General features: G+C 35.7%; 1 protein-coding gene across 1 annotated transcript in view; it reads right to left on the bottom strand.

The window, feature by feature from the left end:
* Positions 1-21,005, bottom strand: part of LOC116277790 (adhesion G protein-coupled receptor B1-like) — a 155,173-nt gene that overhangs the window by 132,262 nt on the left and 1,906 nt on the right. The window contains exons 2-4 of the mRNA XM_072951702.1: positions 20,684-20,737; positions 15,294-15,348; positions 3,837-4,050 (exon numbers count right to left, since the gene is read on the bottom strand). The gene's annotated coding sequence lies outside the window, so the exon portion shown is untranslated. The remainder of the gene's footprint in view (positions 1-3,836; positions 4,051-15,293; positions 15,349-20,683; positions 20,738-21,005) is intronic.

Below are 21,005 nucleotides of genomic sequence, written 5' to 3' on the forward strand. Positions count from 1 at the left end.
AGACATAGAATACAAACTTGTGGTTGCCAAGGGGGCAGAGGGTGGGAAGGGATAGACGGGATTTCAAAATTGTATAGATAAACAAGATTATACTGTATAGCACAGGGAAATACACACAAGATCTTATGGTAGCTCACAGAGAAAAAAATGTGACAAGGAATATATATATGTACATGTATAACTGAAAAATTGTGCTCTACACTGGAATTTTCACACAACATTGTAAAATAATTATAAACCAATAAAAAATGTTAAAAAAAATTAGAGACAGAAATTATATAGCTCCTCTTTGTTTTGGCTGTCACATTTGGAAATGCCATTTCAATACCTTGACCTTGCCTGCTCCATAGATCTTGCCCTCTATTCTGCTTCAACCATTTACTAGAAGACTACAGTAGAGATGTCTATACCCATAATTACATCTTCACTGCAAGCATCCCACTCTTCAACCAGCACTACTTAACTTCACCGCTTACTCCTGCTAGTATCCTGTCTGCAAAATCATTTGACCCTCTGGGACTAAGAGTACATTTACTATATCAATCTTTCATTATTGCTTAACTGATCCATATCCTCAATTCCCTCCCATCCAAGTGAAAATCCCACAGTCCACTGTTACATTATTCCCCTCACTGTATCCTCACCTCCTATGTCACTGTCTACTTCCAACACATCTACCTGGCAAAACCTCAGAACCACTTAATCTCCACCCTCTTCCTATTCTTCACCTGTACGTTTATTGCTTTGGATAAGTACCTGAACTGAGGTAATAAAACCAAAACCCTACACTAAACAAAAATGTATGCCACAACATGCCAACTACCCTCACTGAAAACTGATAAACACTTCAACTTGTTCTAAGTGCTGCCCAGTCACCATTCTATATTTTCCCAGCCTACAAATTCACAGGAATGTTTCACACCTTCTTATCTGTGTTCAAATTTCACACATTTTTCCACTTTCAGCTGTGAATCTTGCAACTCTATGTTCACAGTACCGCCCTTGTTCTCCATTGCAACTTCGACAATATTTTCTCCCTTCTCTCCCGTTACTGCTTCACAGAGTATGTTCACTTTTGCAATAAACACTAGCTTTTTCCATTTACTGACGAATCTCTCCAGCCCCTCTAAGTATGTGTAATTTTTTTCACCTCAATTCTTTTCTCTGGATCCAATATTCATTTAGCTACTACATCACTTTTTCTGCTCCCCTTCCAACTCCTCTCTTCCCACTCCTGCATCAGCCATTTGAAGCAGACTCTTAATTCACAACTTAACCATTCTTGTCTAAGTTACCGATGGTCTCAACATTGTAAAATATAGTTGTCTATTCTCAGTCTTCATCTTACCTGGTCAGCAGCAACTAACACAATTGACTACCTGATTTTTTAAAAATCTGTCTAGGGGAGATTCCACTCTGATTTTATTTGTATTTGATTAATCATGCCCCTCAGTGCATTCTGCTAGTTCCTTCATATCTCTTGATCTTCAAATGTTGGAATTCCCTGGGGTTTTAAGTTTTAGACCTCTTGTCTCCTTGACTTCACCCAATTCACTCTTCAGTAATGATATATAGTCTTAATGGCTTTAAAAATAATTTACACACAACTTCCCCAAAGAAGGTCTCCAGCTGTAACTCTTCACTTTGTTTTATATAAATATATCTATGCTTTCAGTTCTCCACTTGTGTATTTAATTGGCCTCTTCTACCTAACATACAAAAATCTAAATTCTCACTCTTTTTATCCAAACTTACTCTTCCAGTCTCTTCCTCTACAGTTTAAGTTCTTTGCTGTGGGGCAAACAATGTTGAAGTCTCTTGACTCTTCCTATTTCTCACACTCTACAGCCAACCTTTCAAAATAAGTCTGCTTTTGAAATAAATCTGTAACATAACATCATGCTACTTCTATTGCTTCCATCCATGTGTTCAAGCTACCATCATATCCCCACTACCTATTCTCAATATTACCATCATATTGATATTTATTTCAATTGAATTATAGTTGATTTGCAATATGTGTCAGTTGCAGGCACACAGCATAGTTATTCAATATGTTTATAAATTATATTTCCTTTAAAGTTATTACAAAATAATGGCTATATTACCCTGTGCTGTCTGATATATACTTGTTGCCTCACAGTCACGTTGATATTTTTAAAACATGTCTATCAAACTGCCCAATATCCTCTAAGGAGTTTTTGTGTAATGGTAAAATAAAGATAACTACAGTGAGATATAATGCCCTACATAAGCAGGACACTATCTGTCATAGATTAATTACTACCATTCTCTTCCTGGCATACTCTTCCCTATCCAAACTTCTTTACAATATCAATATAATAAGGATGCTGTTACCACAGGGTCTCTGCATTTGCTGTCCTCTCATCCTTGAATGCTCTTTCTTCTTATATCCATGACTCATTCATTGCCTCATCTTTTGTACTTTTCTGATTAAATATCAGTATATTAGCAAAGCCTTTATAACTGGCTCCACTCTTCATTGTTTATTTTTTTTCTTCACAGGACTCTTAACCAGCTAACATACTGTATATTTTACTTTTCGTTAGTTTACTGTCTATCTCCTTCATAAAGATGTGTACTGTGATGGCAGGAAATGTTGAAAGTTTTTTATTTTTATATTCTGTCACTAGAAAAATGCTGCTAAAACAGAAAGGCACCACACATTGTTGAATTTAATTAAGAACAAAATAGATAGGTGCCTTGTTACATATCCAGATTAATACAGTATGGTAATTTCAGAGAATCATCAATAAATACAACAAAAACAAACAAGAAATGAGTACTGGGGAAACCTGCACAGATAAAATGGAATAAAAAGCAAAAAAAGATGGCTTAGCTTGCAGATACCCACTGTGTTCCCCATGTCCAAAGCCCAACACACACAACCTTGGGAGTTACTTAAGAGAAAGAAGAGAACAACAACAAAAAAACAAACAAAAACCAACCAACAACAACAACAACAAACGGAGGTATGTGCTGGAAGGTATAGTAGGCTATATTCCTTAAAGATCAATTACTCAACTCTGGTATGAAATACCACCAGAAATTCTGTGAAAAAATATTTCAACTCAATGTGCCATGCTTAGCTTTTCAATTAATTTCAATGAATTTTTATAATACTCCAAGATAGGCCTAGAAGATTTCTTCTGATGTATCTTTAAAATCAATCAAGCAATCAGTCTTACAGTGGGAGAGTATCAAGAAGCTTTTAACAATGTAGTAGCCAATTACACTGGTGCTAAGTACTTCCAGTTGTAATCCATCCCTGGTGTATGGTAAGATTATAAATCCTGTCTCCTTTCTGGCTGAGTACAGTTACCAGTGCTACTTCTGATCAGTATGTTGTTATCAGATACATGCCACTTCTGGGCCAAAATATTTAATTCCTAGTAGAAGACTCTCCAGAATGGCATTTTCTTTCTGGCATGCTGATCAGCAATGTTTGAGACTGATGGGTGCTTCAGTAATAATCTGGGTTTCTTCCTATGATGAACATGTGTCCAATACCCACTCTGCACTAACCTGCAGTGCAAGTGGCATAATCGAGTGAAAAAATACACAACTATACAAATCTCTACATTTCTATTCTGAATGATACGAAGAGGAAGCCAAGGAAACAACCATGTCTCTTAATACAGATACAGCTACCCTTTTTAAAAAACTAGTGCAGGTGACATCATTCTTTAATGATACTTATTCTTAGATAATCATTCAAACTATATTTTCAAATCAACTGGGCTTTTCCCTATTGTAACAGTTATATGTTGCTGTATAAACAAAATGTAGCAACTTAAAGCAGCAAAATATCTTACCGTGTCTGTGGGTTGGAAATTCAGGAGTAGCTGAACTGAGTCCTCTGTCTCTGGGCTGCAATTAAGGGCTGTGGTCATGTCAAGATTTGACTTGGGGGAAGATCCACTTCTAAGAGTATTTTTGAAGGCCTCAGGTTCTTGCTGGCTCTTGGCAAGAGTCATCTGTTCCTTGCCTCATGGGCCTCCCAGGAGAGCAGCCCATAGCACGGCTTCCCTTCAAAGCAAGAAAGATCGTGAGAGAGGGTAAGAAAAAAGACACAGATTTTATAACCCAATCTCTAATGTGACATATTTTTGTTGTGCTGTATTTGTTGTATCAATAATCAGGTCTAGTCCACAGTCCAGAAGAGGAGATTCACACAAAGCGGTAAATATCAGGAAGTGGAAATCATCAGGGGCCATTTCTGAGGCTGCCTACCACATCATTACTAGATCCTTTCCTGCCTCTGACCCACTCCTTCGGTCAATCAGCACTTAATCGATTTTAAGAAGATAACTGGAAGCATATCATATATTACCTGTGTTTTTAAACCCACTGGTTTTAAACAGTTAAACCCAATATTCCAAACTTAAAAGAAAATGTACTCTCTTGACCTTAAGAAATGTAAAGTAATAAATATAAACCATCTACAGCTTGAACATTCTATAAGAATATTCCTATACCTATATCTTAAATATGATCTGTAAGAATTTGCATGGTAGATGGTACTCTTTAGAGACTAATACCTGCCAACAAACCTGCAATTGCTTATTTCTTCCCCTCAAATCAAGTTATCTAATTTACCAATGTTGAAACACTTGTTATGGACCCACTGTTATAAGTTCTATGACATCTGAGTCAATATCCTTCTGTTTTACAAGCTCTGTTTTTCTATCCTAATTTTAGTATAAAGTCCCTCAGTTGTAAATTTCTACTATTCAGGGGGAAAATGAGGAAATTATATAAACTAAAAATAGACAAAGGGAAGAGTGCAAAGAGACCGCTTCATAGCAATTAGAACTCTGAGACATAGAGTAATTACTTCAAAATTGAAATGACTGATATATAGATATCTCTAACAATTCTACTGATGAGTTAAAAATAAAAACCTGTGCCTAATTCAGTTGTGGAGTACCATTACTTCTTATACCACTCCTTGGGCATCAGTAATTACTCCTAGGACCCCAGATAATATTCTCTGAGTCATCCCTTCTGAGCACTGTGGCCTCATGCCCAGTTTCCTATCAAAGTATCAATACATAGAAAATTCACAACTCCTTCAAAGTCCAAGCATTAGAAATTTCAAAAATCTTCTAGTAGGTTTTTCAGTTATATTCAGAAAACAAAAAATCCCTAACCTTTAGACAACCTGGAAAGTTCTGACAATCTCCCCAGTCACATTTTGTATCACTGCTCTCCCTATTCCTATGATAGAGACACACTAACCTTTGTTTCTCTTCCCCATGGTCACTTATGTACCCTCACAATTTTAAGTATCTTGAGAAAAGAGTGAGCAAATCATTTACATTTTACATATCTACGTGATAGATACTACAGAGACCGCATCATGGTAATGAACCTCTTAGCCACAGAGCGTATATTTCTAAACTAAAAGGGGTTTATAAACACATCACATGAATGCACACACAGAGAGGGTACAAGGAAGCTTCTTTCCCAGATTAAGCTTGAGTTTTTAATACAGACACGTGTATATACATACATGATGGGCATTAAAAAATTCAAGCATAATCAGAGAAAGAAGTTTCCTTGTATCCTAAAAATATCAACTTGTAGTTGAAGTGAACAGAAAAGTTCCTCACTTTTTCCTTATGAAAATTATAAGATTAATTACAATTGTTCTCTTATGAAAGTTTTTCTGCTAATTGGCATTGGATACTTTACAAGCCAGCTGTCACCTAATTACAGAACCTGAAAATATTTTAGGATGTTTTACTCTGAAATGAACACTCCACACAAAAATAAATGAAACTGCTGTTATTTTTAAACTCCAAAAGCCTGCAGTTTCATTTCTTATTTGGTTCCATTTTTTTAAAACGGGGGGGGGGGGTCTAAAATAAGAAGAAAATAGAGTATAAATGACAGATGAGAATGAAAAAATTCAGTTTGGGGGGGAGAAAAATGACCTTGAGGTTTTGGGTGAATAAATAATGTTCTTAATGTTAATTTCCCACATGGTGCTCACTGGTTTCATTTAACCATGTGTAACTCTTGAACCTGGCATGTGAAGCAAAACACTAGTTTGCCTGAAAACAAACCACCTATATTTATCTTCACGTCAGTTAACTCTGGAATAACAACAATATTTCATTACATTCTCAGAGTTTTGCACTTGTCATTTAATAAAAGTAGATTTAGATTTTCCTCCAAAATAAAAAACAGAAATATTGTTAGTATTGTGGACTACAATAACTTGTATATTGTCTCAAAACTTAGCTGTGTGTAGCTTTTACAAATGTAAGTCACCATATGTAAGAAAAAAGCTGTTACTTACAAAACATTAAACTTACAATACTGAAAACTTTGTCATAACATATATTCCAACATCCATAAAGCAATCACAGAGCAAAACAGATTCTCTTCAGTGTTGGTGTCTTGAATGGATTAGCACTGATTTGTTATAACAGAATAAAATAAACTACAGACTAATAAAGATAAATAATTTCTGGTATAGCTCAGGTGTTGGCTGTATTTTTGTTTTTGGATTTGGCTGAAAAATTGAGGGAATGGAATATGTTTCTTTACACATCAGGTAGCAAATAATTTAACCATCTCTGCTTTTATGATTCTTTTATCTACTGGGACATTGTAAGTCTCTCGCCCCAATCCTTCCCTGCAGGCCCTCTTAGTCCTCACCTGTCATTTTAGAGATTCACTTGGGTGCTTATCTCTCAGAATCACCCATTTTATTTTCTGTTATATTCCAAATTCTGTTCTTTTTGTAACAGAACATTTTAGCCATCTATTTGTTACACTGCTCCCTTGAAAGCTGTGCCCTACGAGCCTTATATTTTATAGTCAAAAACAATTATCAAAGTATTTTCAAAAGCAAATGTCATGAATTCTCAAGGTAAATTACAACTCTCTCTTAAGACAGAAGTGGTTTCATTCAAATAAATTATTTTCAAATCCTCTTGTATTTCCATTATTTTATAATTAATAAATTTTATATTTTAGTACATTTTCAGACCTACATAATTGACCAGACGGTCAATTGCACAAAATTCCACATATCCAACCCCCACATCCAGTTTCCCCTATTATTAACATCTTGCATTAGTGTTATATAGTTGTTAGAAATAAAGAATCAATATTGATAATTATTATTAAGTATAATCCATAATTTACATTTAATTACATTAAAATACATTATTAAATATTATACATAATTTACATTAAAGTTTCACTCTTTGTGTTTATAGTTCTATGAGTTTGGGCAAACTGCCATGTATCTACAGTTACAGCTTCACACAGAATAGTTTCACATCTTAAAACTTCCCTGTGCTTCACCTGCTCATCCTTTCCAAAGGGGAGCAAAATACACCACTCCAAAAAACGGCACTTTTGGCATACTGAATATTTTGAACTGGTTATTTTTAAGAAACAGCAGACAAAGGAGCTCTGAAAACTGAGTAGAATTTCCCTTTTGTAAGAGATATTTACATTGTAAGGGAAATCTCCATTTATAAGACTTTCTCATTTTCTGTACCAGGAAGAGAAGGGTGACTATATATCTCTAGAAACTCTTATCAGCAGAGAAACCAACAACTTAAATTTGCATAATACCCTTAACTTTGTTTCTTGTGATTTTCCTAGTAACCTCTTGTAACTGGCTTCCCCTCACCCCTAACATCTTCGTTTGTCTTTTGCTTGAGATGGTATTCAATGTGGTGACTTGGGACATTTGGGAGAGTTCTTCAGTTTTCGTGGGTAAATCCCACGTATGCAGGAGGTATATACATGTTACTGAATTTCTGTTTGTTTTCGCCTATTACTCTTTTACTACAGAGAGTGTCTCAGCCAAGAACCTAGAAGGAGAGAGGGAAAAGTATTTTTCCTCTCCTACTATTCCCTCCTTCCAGAAAACACCTGGCAACCACTCATCTTTTTACTGTTTCTATAGTTTTGCTTTCTCCATAATGCTATACAGTTAAACACATTCATTATTGTAGTCTTCTCAGACTGACTTCTTTCACTCCAGAGTATGCATTTAATGCTCTTCCAGGTCTTATTGTGACTTGATAGCTCATTCTTTTTTATTACTGAATAATATGCCACTATGGATGTACATAGTTTATCCCTTCACCTATTGAAAGGCATCTTGGTTGTTTTCAGTTTTGAATAATCATGAGTAAGACTGTGATAAACATTTATGTGCAGATAACTGTGTAAAAGTACATTTTCTTCTCACTTGGTTAAGTACCTTAAGTGGCCTGTTAATGGGTGAGAAACCTAACTTCACTAATGCTTTGCTCCAAGATGTAAAATTACTCCTTGTCACAAAAAGAAATTTGACTTTTCCTTTGGGTAAAGCAAATTAGCAAACACAAATGACCTGTGTTGTTCTCCTTCTCACTCTATTGCTTAAAAATCTTCCTAACGTTTGTTTCAGCCAAGTCAAGGTCAGAGTTCTGATCTTTCCTACTGCAACCACATATTTACGTGTGTGTGTGTGTGTGTAAGAGAGAGAAAGTACTGACTGACTAGCAATATAATCTGAAAATGTAATACAATTCCCCATGATCCTCTGTCTATATAAAAGAGACAAAGTAGGACTGAAAGGAGAAGATTATATATTATTATAAAAGTACCAAGAAGCAGCAGACTCCGACGCCGAGAAGCTGAAGGCGGGCGGCTCCGACGCGGAGGACGACGACGAGTACAACCGGCCCCTGGGCCCCAACTCGGACGACGAGAAGATCACGCGGCTGCTCAAGAAGCACAAACCCTCGAACTCGGCGCTGGTCGGCCCGGGCGGCGGCGGCGGCGGCGGCGGCGGCGGCGGCGGCGCTGGTCGGCCCGGGCGGCGGCGGCGGCGGCGGCGGCGGCGGCGGCGGCGGCGGCGGCGGCGGCGGCGGCGGCGGCGGCGGCGGCGGCGGCGGCGCTGGTCGGCCCGGGCGGCGGCGGCGGCGGCGGCGGCGGCGGCGGCGGCGGCGCTGGGCAGCCCGGGCGGCGGCGGCGGCGGCGGCGGCGGCGCGGGGGACGCCTTGTGAGGACGCGGCGGCGAGGCCGCACAACCAGGGTACGGGATGCGGGCCGGCGACCCACGCCAGCCGCCCGCGCCGGACGGCGTGTGTATATACATTTTTACAGAGTAAGTTATAAAGCGGCCCGGCTCCGGCTCCACGTGCAGGGACCCTGGCCGTGCCCGCGTCCCCGTCCCCGGCGCGTTGGCGGGGGCGTCGGCCCAGGGCCGACGCTGCTGCTGCGCGTCCTGGGAGGAATCACTTTGTATAATCAATAAATTATTGAACACGACAAAAAAAAAAAAAAAAAAGCGTCGGAGTCCGGCTTCTTCTTGGTACTTTTATAATATATAATCTTCTACTTTCAGTCCTACTGAACTCTATATATCTTTACAAAATCAAGTTACCTGGGAGTTATTCAATATCTAAAAACTAAATGAATACTTAACTATCGTGACTAGATTACGCAATAACCCCTACTTGTTTTATTGTCTAATGTAAAAGGCTTCTGTCATTTGCTAAATTTCAGACTGACTCAATTTCCTCATAATTAACAGATTAAACCATAAGAAATTGGTTTTTATGTAGGAAAAAAATGGTTCAATGTTCAAAATTTCATTTGGATCAACCTAAATACAATGTAATTAAAATAATGGTCTCTCTTGAGTAATTTTGGCAACCTCTTCATGATAGAGCATTTTTGTAAAATGTAATAATAATTATCATATATAATAATTAATTATTATTAACTGGGCCCCAATTTAACTTGTGGTAAATCTCTGTAAAAGGAAATCATCTTAAAAACAATTACTACTTATGACCCATCAATTCCAATCCTGGGTATATGTCCCACCCCCCAAAACATTAATTTGAAAAGATACATACAATCCAATGTCCGTAACAGGATTATTGACAACTGCTAAGATATGGAAGCCACATAAGCTTCCATCAACAGATGAATGGATAAAGAATATGTGATATGTGTGTGTGTGTTTATGGTATATATATGTATACCACACATACGTATGCATGCACAATGGAATACTACTCAGCCTTAAAAAAGAATGCAATATGGCTTGGAGGGTGTCATGCCAAATGAAATAAGTCAGACAGAGAAAGACAAATACTGTATAATTTATGTATGAAATCTAAAAAATAAAACAGACTAGTGAATTTGATAAAAAGGAAATAGATCCACAGATACAGAGAACTAGTGGTCACCAGTTAGAAGGGGTGGGGAGGAGCAAGGTCAGGATAGAGGATTAAGAGTTACATACTATTATATACAAAATAAATGAGTTATAAGGATATATTGTACAACACAGGGAATGTAGCTAATATTTTTATAATAACTATAAATGGAGTATAACCTTTAAAAATTATGTTGTATACCAGTAATTTATGTTGTACACCAACTATCTCTCAATAAAAGCTTTAAACAGTACTAAAAGTAATAATTCCTACTTTCATCCCTCCCCAAATCTATCCTATGTGAGGAGAGGAGCTTGTCTCCCGATTAGCATCTAATATTACAGAGATAAACAGAACAGATGTATGTTCAGCTGAATATAGCACATAATATGCATTTTAATCATTTGTTTCTTACCTACTTTTCCAATTGTAAATTATGATCTTTTTAAATTAGAGTACACAACAGATGGTGAAGAGTTAGTTTAAAGTGATGTTTCCTTTAATATAAACTACTGTGACAAGTAATCTCACACTACAACAGTTTATTCGTTCACTACACTGATTTATATACTGTATTCAAATCTGTTGGATTATTTCAGCCACAGCTGCCATATCATGAGTCTGGCTTTAAACACAGTATCACTGTAGTGCACTCACCCTATGTTAAGGAAAGAAGAAACGATGGATGCTGCAAGCCTAGTAAGAAATCACACTGTGAAATGACAAGATTCAGCAGAAGAAATTCAATTTCTATTCCCACTTTCCTTTATGGGAAAAAGAATTCTTACATATCCATGATTATAATAATAGTACAATTTTAACTAAAATGAGTTTCACAGATAGCAAACTAAATAGCCTGCTAAAGTACTTTAGCTTCTTCCTGTGCATGTCATTATGCTTGTAAATAAAAAGCCACACACATATCATACACACAGCAGGGGATGATTATTCAGTGGGATTTTGACAAATGGGTGCCAAGAGATTTAATACAGATCATTCAGTATTTATACATACGAGTACATTTAAAACTACATGCACGTATATTATTTTGTTTGTGCAAGAGTGTTTGGACATTTTCTGCTAAATAGTCAGATTTTTAAATTGGAAGGATTTTATGACTTACTCAATAAAATCTCCCCAGTTTAAAAACGTTTTAAATCCATTAATTATGCATCCATATGAACGGCCCAGAATATACTGAATGGGTTGGTAATCTTTTTCATGATTATATGCATGATGAAGTCAATTTTACGGAAATAAAATTAAAACATGTTACAAGAGCCAAAAAATAATTTGATTCTTTTACATTTTCACAGATCTAGATTTCTATTACATTAGTGTATAGAGGTGAAAAATGTATGATGTATGCAACTGGTGAGAGAATTTAATTTAAACTCAGTTATTTTCCCAGTATTATTCATTTAAGTATAACTACCCCAGATTATTTTCCAAACCATGAAAAATGTCCCAAGTCAATGGAGGTATATGAGGAAGCACTGAGTGCATCTTATGAACTACTACTAGAGATACATTTATTCCCACCTGAAAATCTCTCTCTGAGTGCTTTAGATCAAAGTCTGGTGTAATTTTTTTGAGTGGGCTGAATTCAGGGAAGATACACATTGTGTATATATGTATATGTATAACTATATGTATTGTGACTATTGGCTTTTTACTAAATGCTTTTTTTCTAATTTTCCATAGTCATATGCTGCCTGGCATCAGATGCCCTCCTCTTCAGTCACTTGGGGGAGCTGATATGTGGGTCATTCATTGGCCACATAGGACCCTCTGAACTGTTCAGCTTTCAATTCTGTGATGCACTTCCTGGTGAACCTCTTTGAACCTCCTCACTCTTGCCTGTCCCCACACAGTGACACACTGTAACCTCTTACTGCTGCAGTTACTCTGTCCCAACCAGGCCACCTTGGTTGGGTCCCCATCAAGATAGCAAACATCCAGCTCCTTTTCTAAATACACATTTCCCACTGGAAATTCTGGATTTCCTGACATGAAAATTACATGTGGAACAGACTTCTCTAACGCTTTTCTTTCTTTATTCCAGCTATCTCAGGAAGTTCCAGCTGGCCACTCAAAATTCTCAAGTCTATTACTCTCAAAATTCCCCAGTTTATTTTTAGTTTGTTGTAATACATGACATCCTATTTCAGAAAACAGATGGTGACTTCTCCAAAAAAAAAAAAATCTCTCACTGGTTCTCTTTCTGGTACACAGAAGTGGTTATATAATTTTCTATTGCTCACTCAGTAAATATATAACCAGGAGGAAAGACACTAGTTTTCTCTGTATGAAGATACTTCCTTCTCCCAACCAACTTTGTTTAAAGTGGGGCAGAAAGATGTCTGGAGAGAAGAAGAGGGACAGGTAGTGATAATCCACTAAACCAGCACATCACAGACCCTGGACTTGTTCTTTTCTATTTTTTCCTCATACGTAGGCTGGAAATGGGTAATCAGGAAGCCATTATCAGGATATTTTTGATTTAGTTTTTGTACATCTTTCATGAATGGGTCTGGCATTTCTCCTTAGAAAATAGTGATGTCTATCACATATTATTCCAAGATAACAAAGACAAATTTAAAACTACAATCCTGTTGCACTAGTCTTTGTTGTTAATATTTTGGTTGCTTAGTTTTGCTTTTTCTTCCCAAACATTACACCACTGTTTGAGTATATTGTTAGGTTGATTTTTAATAATATCAAAATCTGTTGAATTATGTTTTTGAAACTTGAGACAGCAATATTTTATGTCAATCATTCCAAATCTGAAAGATTAAGCATTTACCTTTTAAATGTTGAATATATATATAATACTTTCAAGACTCTGCCAAGTGAAATCTATCAAATGGATCACATTTTAAAATCTGAATGGAATTTATGGTAAATGTAGTTCATAACTATTAGGCTGCAATGCCTGTCTAAATACATAAATTTACCTTCTTACATGTCATTTTTACATCTAATAAAGTAAAAAAAAATTGTTACATTAGAATTGTTATGCCTTATCACTTTTTCCCACAGAGTTGTTTTTAAGGAAATTTTAGATTGGAATACTTAGATTTTTTTTAAAGCATTTGAAAGAAGCTTGAGTTATTTGTATGTCTTAGTCCATTCACGCTGCAATAACAAAATACCACGGGCTAGGTGGCTTATAAACAGTAAGTACTTATTTCTGATAGTCCTGGAGGCTGGGAAGTCCAAGATTAAGGTACTGACATACTCATCGTCTGGTGAGAGCCCAGCTCCTAGTTCACAGATGACTATCTTTTCACCGTGTTCTCACCTGGTGGAAGGGATGAAGGATCTCTCTGGGGCCTCTTTTGCAAAAGCACAAAACTCATTTATAAGGACTCTACCCTTGAGACCTAATAGCCTACTAAACATCCCACTTTCTAATGCCCTGATGGTTAGGATTCCAACATAAGAATTTTGTGGGGACACAAACAATTCAGTCTAAAAAAGTATGGTTGTTTCACTTCTCCAATTTACTCTAATTTTCTCAGTCTTCTCTTAGAAAGAAAAATCCAAAATTAAATATTTGACATACAGACAGTTGTCAAGGTTTGAATTTGTGTGAGTTAATATATAATACTTATGAAGCCTGCATTATGTATATATGTATGAAAAATCACTGGCAAAAGGAGTATGCTAATGTATGCTGGTTAAAATATATTAAATATTGTATGCTAGTTCACCTCTTAGTACTGATTTTCACTCAAGTTTACAACTCCAATGTGCAAAAACAGCTTTAAAAAAGTCTTTCTTATTGACCTCTTCAAGATCACACTGTACATGATTAAAAGCTCCTCTGCTACCCATGTCATCAAAATAAAACAGAAAAGTCCAAATTTAGAGTACTGTATCTTGATAAGTAAAATAATAGACATTAAATATGCTTGGTTCCCTGCAATTAATGTAAGAATAAAACATATGAAACAATAAAACAAATGGCTTTCTGAAAAAGGTCTATACATGTAAGAAAAAAGGTTTCATTAAAATGCAAATCATAAAAATAATACCTGCAAAACAACATCATCTGTTAGCATAATATTATCAGTAGAAAAATATTTATCATACATTATTAATCAATATTCATTTATAAATAATTTTCAGGCTATTTCTAATTCATATTTGAAAATTTATATTGAAAATGCACACTTTTCCTTCTAATGAAACATAGTAGAGTTTTAATAATTACTTTCAGTGTTGCTTAGTAAAAATTCAAATTTTTACAATATCACTTTCAAAACAAACAATTAAAAAGTGATCATGAGAAAACAACATTCCCTAATCCCAAATAAATGACATTTCTGGGATTATTTCATTATTGCTGAGTGATTATAAATAATGATCAGCAACTGGATAAACAAATATTTATTCCATGACACTATTTTAATTCCTATAGTCCAATGATGGTTTAGTTTTATTACAGTTTCTCATTTAATTTCTGCACTTCTAAGAAAATAACTAACTGTGTTATTCTGGGACAAAGCTAACAGGAAAACTAGAGGCTTGATGAGAATATTATGCTCTGAAAAGAGAAACTGAGCATCAACAGGACACAAGCACAGGCTAAAATCAGGATTATAAGTCAGAGTGATACAAACAATTCAGTTTCACGGCATAAGAAAATGAGAGGGTGTCAGGATAAACATGAATAATGTGTCAGAAGTAAGTTGGACATGTGAGAGTCAGATGTACATAAAATTAAAAAGGAAGTTGAAACACTTCAAGTTCAATATCAAAGTAATATTTAGTATGATTCAAGCAAATAATTGATTTAATGTATTGTAATCAATAAAAATTGCATATATATAAAAGATGAGGCATCGTTATAACATAGAAATAAGGAGTGAAATAATTAGAGATGAGACATAAGTAGTAGTAAAAGCATATATACGAAAGGCTTAGAGGACCGTGCTAGAGAAGGTGAAGTTTCATGGTAAGTATTGAGAAGCTACTGGAAGTTTGAAGAGAGTTAGGACTTTGGAAGGTAAAACTGTCCATAATACGAAATCCGATATTAAAGCACTTAGGTTGAATGCTTGTTTTGTCACTTACCAGCTCTGTGATCTCCAGCCAGGTGGTTAAGTCTTCTGTGCTTCAGATTTCTTTTCTGTAAAATAGGGATAATAATTGTAACTATTTCATAACGTTATAATGATTAAACAAACTAAATAATTTAATATTTGTAAAGCTTTTAAAACAGAGCATCTAGCACAGTAAGTGCTAAACGCATTTGGATAAATAAAACATAAATGTAAATAAAATGAGTAAAGAAAATTTTATTGGCTCTTGGGAAATGGTGAACATTTACCAACAAAGTACTAACTGAAATCTTTGAGCTAAGAGATGGTGGTGGCTGGATTGGTAAAGCTTCTTGTCCAATCCCTCTGGTATCTCCTGAGTTAAATGATCATCCATTAGAGGTTTCTATTTTCCAAATTTATTTTAATCAAAAGAGAGCCTCTCATTCCCAGTTTTGGGTTTGGCACAGTTACTCAAGTATCATGTAACCTCTGGTGCATTATGAATCTGTATGGATTTCTGGCAACTTGCCTGATGTTAGTCAAAACTTCTGATAATTCATGGGAGAGACTCAATGAAAGTGAACTGTCCTAACATTATACAGAAAGGTAGAAGGGGATGTTATGCTAAACGTGGAAATGAAATTGTCAGATTTCAGTGGTAACACATCTCTCTCTCACCCCATCCCCCACACACATCATGTTCCTGCTCTCAATTTGCTGATGCACACAAAAATAAGTCACAGATATATTTATATATTTATATTTCACAGTAAATATTCCAATTGTTTTGGCATCAAGATAAATAGACCAATGGAACAGAATAGAGAGCCTAGACTTAAATCCATATACGTATGGTCATCCGATCTTCAACAGGAGTACCAAGACTACAAACACACAAACACACACACACAAAAGGATAGTCTCTTTAACAAATAATTTTCTAAAGCCACAAAGCTAGTAAGTTACAGGGATAGGACTGAAAACCACAGACTATGTCTCCAGAGCCTAAATACTTACACACTATTTAATAGTGCCTTTTAATGTGTGTGTGTTTGAAAGTTATATTTCCTTCACTACCCTTCTTTTTTAGTTTTCTATATATTAGTTGCTAGCATTCAAGATAAACATATTAATATTTAAATCAATAATTCAATTTTACTTTCTTTCTATTAATGGTGCTTTGAAAACCATATCACACTATTTTCATTCTACTGAAGGTACATGATAGCTCAAATAAATTTTTATGTATTTACTTAAGGGCATAAATCCCTAAGTAAGCTCATAAATCAACATATGTACCTATGCAACAAAATTTGATTGTTATTTACAAGTAAAGTATGTGAGGGGAAATTGTCCTCCGGTTGGTAAGCACCTATATCATGTACTCTTTCTCACAGATGTTGTTCACATATAACAATAAGGGAGTTGCAGCCCTCCTTCCAAGTGCTTCACCGAGAGTTGGGGCCTATCCTTATCATAGTATTTACCCCACTTTGTTATAATTAGTGATGTATTAGACAATTCCTTTTACTGATTAGACAAAAGTTCCTTTTAGTACAATTAATTAATGTAAAAGATGCATATTTTAGAAAGAAAATTCTTGTAGATTAAGAGTAAACATTACTAAGTCAAGCCAATTATCTGCTCCAACTGAATATGAGAACTATCAAAATCTGAATTTAACTTCAGAAGATGAAAAGATCAGGTTCAGCAGCATGATGGATCTGCAAACTGGAAAGATACTGGTCTAGTCTCAAGTTCAGTAACAAAAAATTGAAAATGTTTTAAAGAACAATCTTGCGTTGAATTTACTAACCACACATATATGCATTCTGCATATAGTGCTGCTAGACAATAGACCTTTAAAATTACACAGAATTTTTAGGCAATAACTTGAAGGTTTCCACACATGTGCATAGTATAACTTATACATACAAATGTAACTTGGAAAACATTGCACATCTTAATTTTTCTCTAATATAAAACAACTGCTTAGAGAAGTGATAAAAGTGTTATACTTCAGAATTCTCAGAGTAATATATACCCATATATCATAAGATTTAGAAGTCTTAAATTGCTAGCATCACATGGAAAGAGAATTAAAAATCTTGAAATTATTAGTTTTATTCAAAAACAAAAGTATTATTCCTTGAGACATGAGAATTTGATGTTATGATTAACCATCTGCAATCATTCTCACCATCTTATTTAACTACCCTTTCCTTTAAACCAACTTAAGTCTTATTTTCCCCTCATTTTGTCTTTTCTCTTAATTAATACCCAATCCCCATGGGGACCCCAGAACCCCAAAGTACTCTGCTTATAAAGCTTCCAAATTATCACATGTAATTTTAATTACGATTAACTACCATGGGTAAAACATTCATTACAAAGGGAATAAATAATAATCCAATTACACTTACAAAACTCTTTTTGGCTCAGGTATTTACCTGTCACCCTGGATTTTATTTCTAAAGCCTAGTTACCTAACAAAATACTCCTAAGTAATTTCAGCAATTTTCTGTGAACATGAGAGAAGTAAGAAACTCCTAATACCAGCTCTCTAATCTGCTGCTTATTCTCTATCCCCAGCTGCCCTTTAATCATTTACAGTTAATATAATTACATGTTTATTGTGAATGTATATGAAGAACTACAAATAAAATAAATGTTACATTTGAAGGTGACGGGAGAAAATCATCTCTTGGAAATTTTCAAAATAATTATTTAAGAATTATTTTCACAGCTATTAGACCCTTTAGTGTGATGTAGCTAGAAAATAAGCAGATTTGGGGGGAGATTTATTGCTGAGAACTCTTGGATATGAGCTCTCGCAGTCTGTGAGCACTGCAGAGAGGTGAAGTCTGCCCATCCCCAGAAGGGTGGTGAAATGATGTCCTGGGAGCCCTCTGTAGGGGAAGACAAAGAGAACTCAGCCCTGTCTCAGGCTAGCACAAGGTCAAGTGCACTGTGGCAGCCTGACGGAAACAGCTGCATGAGGCAGGCTTGCATTTCCTCATGCATTCATAAACATGAGGCTTATGTCAGGATTTCCTATAAACCAGATTCAGCCACACAGGAGAGAAAGAAACTGTGTGTGTATAGGTTGGAGTTTCCCATCACCCCTTCTTCAGGTTGGATTCATTTGCAGAACAACTCACAGAACTCAGAGGAACATTTTACTTACTGGATTACCAGTTTATTATAAAAGGATATAACACGAGAAAGGACAAAAAAAAATCACATGATTATCTCAACAGATGCAGAAAAAGCATTCGACAAAATTGGACACCCATTTATGATAAAAACTTTTACCAAAGTGGGTATAGAGGGAATATATCATGACATAATAAAAGCTATTTATGACAAATCTACAGCCAGCATAGTACTCAATGGTGAAAAGCTGAAAGCTTCCCCCCTAAAATCTGGAACAAAACAAGGATGTCCACTCTCACCACTTCTATTCAATACAGTATTGGAAGTCCTAGACATAGCTATTAGACAAGGAGAAGAAATAAAAGGGATCCAAATTGGAAGAGAAGAGGTAAAACTGTCATTATATGCAGATGATATACTATTACATATAGAAAACCCTGAAGAATTCACACAAAAACTACTAGAGATGATACAGCAAGGTAGCAGCATACAAGATTAACATACAAAAATCAGTGATATTTCTTTACACTAACAATGAAATATCAGAAAAGGAATATAAAGAAACAAACCCTTTTAAAAATTGCATCCAAAAGGATAAAATATTTAGGAATAAATCTGACCAAGGAAGTGAAAGATCTATATGCAGAGAACTACAAGACACTAAGGAAATGGAAAGATATTCCATGTCCTTGGATTAGAAGAATTAATATTGCTAAAATGGCCGTACAACTGAAAGCAACCTATAGCAATCAATCCCTATAAAATCACCCAGGACATTTTTCACAGAACTAGAACAAATAATCCCAAATCACAAAAGACCCAGACTGCCAAAGCATTACTGAAGAAAAAGAATGAAGCTGGAGGAATAACCCTCCCAGACTTCAGACAATACCAGAGCTACAGTAATCAAACCACCATTGTATTGGTACAAACACAGACATATGGATCAACAGAACAGGACAGAGAGCCCAGAAATAAACCCACAAACTTTTGGTCAATTAGTCTTTGACAAAGGAGGCAAGAACACAGAATGGAGTAAAGACAGTCTCTTCAGCAAATTGGGAAACTGCTGTTGGGACTAAAAAAATAAAAAAAAAATTTATCTACAAAACAGAAACAGACTCACAGACATAGAAAACAACTACAGTCACCAGGGGGAAAGGGGCGGGGACGGATAAACTGGGAGTTTGATTTGCAGATACTCACTAAAACACATAAAACTGATAAACAACAGGTTATACTGTATAGCACAGGGTACTACATTCAATACTTTGCAGTAACTTTGGTTAAGAATATGAAAATGAATGTATGTTCCTATGTGACAGAAGCATTGTGCTGTACACCAAAAACTGACACAATATTCTAAACTGACTATACTTCAGTAAAAATATTAAAAAAAAAAAGTGTAACTCAGAAACAGCCAGATGCAAGACATGCACAGGCTAAGGTATGTGGGAAAGAGCACAGAGCTTCCATGATCTCTGGGAGCACCATTTTCCCAGCATCCCCACATGGTCACCAATCCAGAAGCTCTCTGAACCCTAACCTTTTGGGTTCTTATGGGGACTTTATTACATAGGCATACTTGATTAAATCATTGACTCTTAGTGACTGGTTAAATCTGCAGCCCATCTCTCCTTCTCAGAGCGCAGGGGGTGGACTGAAAGTTCCAACCCCTAATTATATGGTTGGCTCCCCTAGCAACCAGCCCCCTTCCTTAGGATGCCCATTAGCATCCTTAGGTGCTTTCCAAAAGTCACCCCATTAACATAAACTCAGGAGTTGTTGAAAGGGGTTTGTTATGAATATCAAGACACTTTTATTACTCTTATTAGGAAATTCTTATGGTTTTAAGGAGCTCTGTGCCACAAATAGAGATAAAGACCAAATACATATTTCTTATAAATCATATAATCACGATGTATCATCTATCAGATAATGGAGGAATTCTAGCAGAAAAGAACTGGGGTGACCCAAAATTCCTAAAGACTGTGGTAAATTTTATCTACTTAGATCATAGAAATTATAGAACAAAAGGGCCTAAAAGGGACTCTTTAAATGGCCCAAGAAAGACTTCTTCCCAAAGTTAGCTTTATGCATCTGTCTCAGAGTGAGAAGCTAGCTTCCAGTGGGAAATCCTTTCCTATTCTCTTCTACTTCTTTCCCAAATCTCCTGGAGAGAAACTGGCTAATGAGATTAGAGACTGGGAGAAGGAGGGAGGAAGAGGAGAAACACAATAGAAAGAGACAAAAATCAACCCTTACCCCTCATTCCGACAAAGGCTTCTATTGACAGCAAGCTTGAGCTAGTTGAGAGATCTGCCATTAAAACAAATTCAGAGTTTAGATTAATACTTTGTACTCAAAATTCCAACTTCTTAACTGAGATTATGTTTGTAATTTTTAGAAAAGCCACTGTTAGTCTGGGCACTTAAAAAAGCAGACACCAAGATTTTAAATGTGTGTATTTATATATATAATTATTATGTATTGTTATATAAATTATTTATTCTTATTTCAAAAATTAAACTATTATTTATATATACATATATATATATATATATATGTATACATATATATAGGCAAA

This window comes from Vicugna pacos, chromosome 29 (genome assembly GCF_048564905.1).
Source record: "Vicugna pacos chromosome 29, VicPac4, whole genome shotgun sequence".
Lineage (NCBI taxonomy): Eukaryota > Metazoa > Chordata > Mammalia > Artiodactyla > Camelidae > Vicugna > Vicugna pacos.